At 41.0% G+C, this 7,283-nt stretch overlaps 1 protein-coding gene across 2 annotated transcripts in view; it reads right to left on the reverse strand.

Moving 5' to 3' along the window:
- The window catches only part of LOC144973061 (toll-like receptor 4), a 38,887-nt gene extending 31,904 nt beyond the window's left edge, over window positions 1–6,983 (reverse strand). Inside the window, exon 1 of one of the 2 annotated variants that reach the window (XM_078915039.1) lies at window positions 6,786–6,983. The gene's annotated coding sequence lies outside the window, so the exon portion shown is untranslated. The remainder of the gene's footprint in view (window positions 1–6,785) is intronic. The other variant, XM_078915038.1, reaches the window with a different exon arrangement.
- Between the last annotated feature and the right edge of the window lie 300 nt (window positions 6,984–7,283).

The following is a 7,283-nucleotide window of genomic DNA, read 5'->3' on the forward strand; positions in this document are numbered from 1 at the left end:
CAAGTGTGGAAGCATGCGAAGATAGTTGCCATCCGGAAGCCAGGGAAACTGGCGAAGGAGGCAGACAGTTACAGACCCATATCGCTGCTGAGCTGTCTTTACAAATTGTTGGAGCGTGTTCTATTAAACTGATGGGGGCCGGTCCTAGACGCTGCCCTGCCACCCGAGCAGGCAGGCTTCAGGGAAGGGAGGTGCACCACGGAGCAGGTCATTGCCCTTTTACAGAGCATATTGAGCACGGGCTCGAGAGTAAGCAGCAAACAGGTGCTGTCTTTTTAGACCTATCAGCGGCGCGCGATACGGTCTGGTGCGATGGGTTGATGCTCAAACTTGCAAAAATCATAAGGTGCAAAAAGACCTTGAAGTTGTTCTCTTCGATCTTAGGGGAAAGGCAATTCCACGTCGCGCTGGGAGACGCCACGAGCAAAGTGAAGAATGGGGTCCCTCAGGGGTCGGTACTTGCGCCAATGTTGTTTAACGTTTACATTAGCGATATGCCGACCGCTTCCTCCCTGAGGCTGGGATACGCGGACGACTGGGCACTCGTTACTCAGAGTAAAGTGTGGACCCGTCTCGAGAGCGTACTCAGCGAGGACGTCACCAGACTCAAATCCTAATTCGACAATTCTGCCCTAACCAACAGAAGGACAGTGTCTCTCAAAAAATCATAAAATCACTTTTTTTACTAAATCGAATCTCTGGGACAGAGGAATGCTTACAAAGTTGTCAGAATGATCATAACTCAAATATTTTTTTAAATTAGAGGCAATTAAAAATTTGCTTGAAACAGTATCCTGTTTCAACCCCATCGTTAACCAACAAAAGGACAGTATCTCCGACGGCCGTATTCCGCCCCGTAAATATCGACGGTGTCCGTGAGCATGCGGTGGCGTCAACGAGTGGCGTGACGAAGATGCCGCCGTATGGCGAGCAATATCATGCGAAACTGTTGGTGACGATTTGATTGGTTGACGCATAAGTCGCCAACGCCAATGACGTCATCCGTAACATGACATCATAGAGGAGCACTGTAACTTTCTATCGCGTTGTTGTTTACATGAGAGAGAGAGAGAGAAAGAGAGAGAGAGAGAGGAGAGAGAGAGAGAGAGAGAGAGAGGAGAGAGAGAGAAACACACACACACACACACACACAGAGAGAGAGAGAGAGAGAGAGAGAAAGTCAGTAACAAACAGAGAGCGTGAGAGATGGATGCAGAGAGATATATTTTTAAAAATAAATCAATTAATAAATAAGAGAGAGAGAGAGAGAGAGAGAGAGAGAGAGAGAGAGAGAAGAGAGAGAGGGAGGGAGAGAGAGAGAAAGAGAGAGAGGGGGAGAGAGAGAGAGAGAGAGAGAGAGAGAGAGAGAGAGAGAGAGAGAGCGTTTTAACGTGTATTCATTGGGAATGGGAGGGAGGGTGGGGTCTTTTGAGACAATAAACAATGTGAGTGAACCTAGGACTTCATAATAATATATATATGTCATTGGAGTGATCCCAAAGAAAAAAGGGAGGAGAGATTAATAGCTGACATTGACCACAAGGTGTTGCGATAACGAGTGGCAGGTCCTAAATAACTCGACGTTGCAGCTCAAACAAGAAGATTCAATTATATGATTTCATGTAAGTCATTACAAATTAAGCCCCACCCGCTCCTCTTCAAGCTGTCATCTGACTCAAAATGGAAACAATGCAACAAATGATTTGACCAGTCCCATTTTTAAAAATTTCAATATCATTGGTCAATATGTTTCCCATTGATTGACTTTGACTTCTTTTGAAACGAAGGGCTTTCTTATACTATCCCTACCTATTCTTTGCTCCACCCCCTCCCTCCTTTTCCCCTTTTTTATCTACCAGTCTCGCTGGCTCTCTTTGTCTCCCCCGTGTTTCTTTCACACATACAAACACACACATAAACACACACACACACGCACACATTTATATCTTACTCCCTTAGTCTAACCGCATACTGTCTATAGAATCGAACGCATGACCTTCACATCCGATAGCAGTCGTGACATACCACAACGCTTGTGTTTGACCCAGCGACATCTAAGTTTGACCTCGTCCGTTGGTTGTTAAAAGTGGAAATACCTGCTTTTAACAACAGTTTGGATTGCAGTTCTTATATCTTTGACTAAAATATGCGCCCGTGATTAAAGACTAAATTGCTGCAGACACTGAGTTCAAAATCAATCTAATCTATGACATAAGTTGAAATATTCACGTATTACTTTCCACCAGATCAACATATCAAGCTAGCTATTTAGTGGCTGGTTGGTGGGCAAAGGGGCTTTATAAACAAGTAATAAAAATGAAAAACAAAACAAAACAGAAAGCAAAACCATTAAAAAACTTTATACAACTGGCAATAAAAAACGGATCCCCTTGCTTGTTGGTCGGATGCTCAACCAAACGACTAACTTAAGTATACTTATTTTTCATTCATTTCAACTAATTAGTGTGTGTGTGTGTGTGTGTGTGCGTTTGTGTGTGTGTGTGCGTTTGTGTGTGTGTATGGGTGTCGGTGTGACTGTCTGTCCAGGCTTTTTTTTTTGTTTAGTTGTTTTTTGGGGGTTTTTGTGTTTTTCTTTTTTCATCGTCTTCATATCTCTCACTTTCCACACATCCTTCTATTTTTTGTCCAAACTTTTGGAGAAGGTAGTACTGACACAAATATTATCTCCGAACTTAAGAACAACAGTTCAGTCAGCCTACAAACAGCAACACAGAACTGAAACGGCGCTTCTTAAAATCTTTTGTTATATAATGCGAATGCTAACAATATCAATTTATTATGCCTTTAAGATCTTTCGCTGCCTTTGACACCATTGACCATTACATTATGTTAAGAAGACTAGAAAATACGTAGGCGTAAAAGGAATTGCCCTTAAAACGGTTTACATCATACAAACATGTATTTACAGGATCGATGGCAGACTGTCGTGGTGAATGGTATTCAGTCAGAACACGTTTTACTATACTTTGGAGTGCGTTCTTGGCCCTGTCCTTTTTCTGTATATAAGCACCCCCTTTCTAGTGTGATATCCAGATTCAATCTGAGTTATAATTTTAATGCTGGTGATACGCAAATTTATGATTCAGTACCCTAAGTGATTTACAATTCTTAATACAACGAATTTCGAGCTGTTTTAATGAGATTAAATCTTGAATGCACCATAACAAGTTAAAATTAAATGATAGTAAATGATAGTAAAACTGAGATTTTAAAGTGTGGAAGGCAAATAATTCACCTATTTCTCTCGGAAATAGCACAATAGAATTTTCAAATAAAGCAAAAAACCTTACGTCATCATTGATAAACATCTTTCCATAACAAGCTGCTACGTGAATAACACCATACAATCTATGTACATAGAAATGAATAAAATAAGCAAAAATCGTAATCTAATATAGCAGAACTTTTAATTAATTCCCTTGTTTTATCTAAATTGTACTATTGTAACTCCCTGTGGGCGAAATTAGCTAAAGACAAAATAATTTTTCTGTTCATCTTATTAGCTCATAATCTAGGCACCTTTTAAATTTAGTAAGAATGGTGTCGCCTATTTCATTGAGTATAAATGTACCAACATATTTCGTTCCATTTCATGCTTTTCGTTTCCTATGACAATGAAGATATTGATTTTAAAACAAAAAGGATGTGTGTGTATGTGTTGGAGGCGGGGGGGGGGGGGGGGGGGGGGGGGGGGCATACCCTATTTTCCAGCTATTCTTAGGTTTAATTCACTATCACTCACTCCTCACCCCATATCGTTGTACAATGACAAAACCCTGATACACAATTAAAGTCTAATTTACAGGATAGCCAAAATCATCAATAAGCGTAAATTAAAGCTAATATGCTTAATAAAAATAGACTGATCTTGAAAAAGGAGTCAGGGTCTAAAAGATTGAGGAATAGTCTAATGTAGTAATATTATATCAGAGTCACGCCTACAAACTTGACGGAGATAATTTATTCATTCCCCTCACGCAAGGTCAAACACACTTAGCCTTGCCTCTCACTCGTCCGTGATGGCGAGTGCTCGCCCTCGCTGACGTGAAACGTTTGTCGATCGAGTTATTCGTATTTTTCTATATTCTTAACTTAGATACTGTTCTTTTGGTGAATACGGACGAGGCACTTTGCATTGCGGTTAACCAGGGTGAACAGTATGTGAGACGGCCGTATAAGATACTGTCCTTTTGTTGGTTACAGGTAGAGTTATTTGCTTGGCTTTAACCAAGAAAGAACAGTATCTCAAAATATTACGCAACATATTACGTCAATGAAATCGCCGACTAAGAGAAAAACGCAATTTATCATCAGCTATTATTTAATGTTAGAAGACTTCCACTATGTAATAGAATTAAAGAGTTATGAATGAAAAAACTAAATGTGTCGATTGCGGCAAAACTGGCTGGACCTGGGTCAGCTCAGATACTGTCATTTTGTTGGTTAGGGCAGAATTGGTACCTGAAGATGAACACTTCAAAAACCGTGGCCACTGCATTTCACTTATGCAGTGGATGGCACACCCGCAATGGGGACCAGCCACTCCCATATGAGCCGCATCCAAAATACTTAGGGGTAACGTTAGATCGCAGCCTTACCTATCGGGTGCATCTCGAAGGGGTTGCCCGGAAGATAGAGAAGCGGAATAGTCTTCTAAGGAAGCTGGCGGGTTCGACTTGGGGCGCTAGCCAAGCGCTCCTGAGAACGTCCGCCTTGACACTATGCTATTCCACCGCGGAGTATTGCGCTCCAGTGTGGGGTAGAAGCAGAAACGTTGAGAAGGTGGATGTAAAACTTCGCAAGTCGATGCACATAGTGTTAGAAACGCTAGCAACAACCCCTAGAGAATGGGGTACGATAATGGCAGCGATCCAGCCCCCCGATGTCCGGAGGGAGACGATTACGGGAAACTGGCTGAGTAAGATCAAAGCGAGAGGGAATGGGGATACCCTCTCATGCGCATAATTTCTAGCCGAAATAAGTCCCGGCAACCCTTGTACGCAGAATCCCTGACTACGGACAGAGCTGCCCATACGAGATGGAAGTCCCTCGGAGTGTACTCCTCTAAGCTTGGTGAGAAGTCGCCAGGCTTTGATACCAGTAAGAGGAGACACTGGGTAGCTGCGAATCGGCTTCGGTCGAGGAGCTGCCTAACGGCAAGTGCGTTACATCGGTGGGGTCTAACTTCCTGTCCAATATGTCCACGCTGTGGGCAAGAACCCGAAACGGCAGAGCATCTAGTCGAAAGGTGTGTTGTGACGATGCTACCCGGCGGGTTTGCGACGGTGCACGAATGCGGACCGGACTTTGCTGATTGGGTCGATTGTCATAACATAATAGTGTGAACCATAAGAGTCATGGCACAACTGAGCAAGAGAGTGGGGACCAACAACCAACTCACTTTGAACACCAAATCAGAGTCTACCAGGCATGTGTACTCAGTAGCCTACTGTATGGCAGTGAATCCTGGACAACATATACCAGACAGGAGAACCGCCCAGAAAACTTCCACATTCACTGTCTACGACGAATTCTCGGCATCAGGTTGCAGGACAGACTCATTAACAATGCAGTGCTAGAAAGAACGAACTCCTTCAGTATGCATCTCATGCTCTGCCAGCGACGTTTGCAATGGCTTGGTCACATCTTTGGTATACCCAAAGACATCATGTCCGGTGAACCAGCTTCTGGACGGCGACCAACAGGCCGTCCAGCTCTGCGCTTCTCTGATGTCTGCAAACGAGACATGAAACTGACAGGCATCGACTCAAACATATGGGAATCGCTTGCTGACGACCGCAGCGGCTGGAGATATGCGGTGGTGGGGGGAGTGAAGAAGGTGAGGAGAGGAGAAAAACGTTTGAGGAGAGGAGAGCAAGGAAGAAAGAGAGGCAGCAGATCCAAACACCAAACGCACATTCAAACTACGTGTGCAACAACTGCGGTAGAGAAGGCCATGCAAGGATTTGTCTGCTGAGTCACACCCGTCGTTGCTCTCAACAAGACTGATGAGACCAAAGCCATACATGTCGCAAACCATCGTCTCTTGAGACGGAAGGATGCCTACTACTATTATTAATATTATTATTATGATTGTTATTGTTCTTCTTCTTCTTCTTCTTCTTCTTCTTCTTCTTCTTCTTCTTCTTCTTCTTCTTCTTCTTCTTCTTGTTATTATTATTATTTATTATTATATTATTATTATTAATTATTATTATTATTATTATTATTATTATTATTATTATTATTATTATTATTATTATTATTATTATTATATTATATTATTATTATTTATTATTTATTTATTATTATTATTATTATTATTATTATTATTATTATTATTATTATTATTATTATATTATTGTTATTATTTATTCATTATTATTATATTATTATTATTATTATTATTATTATTATTATTATTATTATTATTATTATTATTATTATTATTATTATTATTGTTACAAGATCCGCACATATCTATTAATGTTTAATATTTTCGAGCAGTAAACCACTGAAGATTTTCCAACTTGTAGACAATAGTTATTTTTTACTATTACTACTAATACTAATAATAATGATGATGATTTTGGCAATGATGACTATGACTTTTATAAATGATGGCAAAGCGATGACGTTATAACGTCATGGCATAAACACAAATTGTCGCATTGTTATGTAATTAGATAATACCCCCCCCCCCCAAATAAAGGGGGAAAATTAAATAATGATTTACTGTTAATAACATTTTCGAATGTACATACCTCCCAGAGCATATAATAACGATTCAAAGAATAATGAAGCAAGGATGACCAAATAATGAATCATTCCAGAAAAAAAGAAAGCCGCATTTTATCCTAGAAATCTTGGTATATATTTCCTTTGATTCTCTTTACGCCAATGTTAATATCAAGTTTAAGCACGCCGCCGGGTTCAAATCGTGACGCTAGCACACCAAGACTTGTGCATTCAATGGACCGTAGCTTGGGAGGGGAAGGGGAGAGAGAGAGAGAGAGAGAGAGAGAGAGAGAGAGAGAGAGAGAGAGAGAGAGAGGGAGAGTGTGCGTGTTTATGAGAAAGATAGAGGGGAGGGAGAAAGATGGAGATGAAGTATGTGTGTGTGTGTGTGTGTGTGTGTGTATGTGTGTGTGTGTCAGAGAGAGAGTGAGAGAGATTTAGAAAGAGAGAGAGAGAGAGTGTGTGTTTGTATGAGAGACATAGAGGGCGAGAGAAAGAGGCACATGTGTGTGTATGTGTATCAG

This window comes from Berghia stephanieae, chromosome 5, assembly GCF_034508935.2.
Source record: "Berghia stephanieae isolate SIO BIC M18660-M18661 chromosome 5, UCSD_Bste_1.3, whole genome shotgun sequence".
Lineage (NCBI taxonomy): Eukaryota > Metazoa > Mollusca > Gastropoda > Nudibranchia > Aeolidiidae > Berghia > Berghia stephanieae.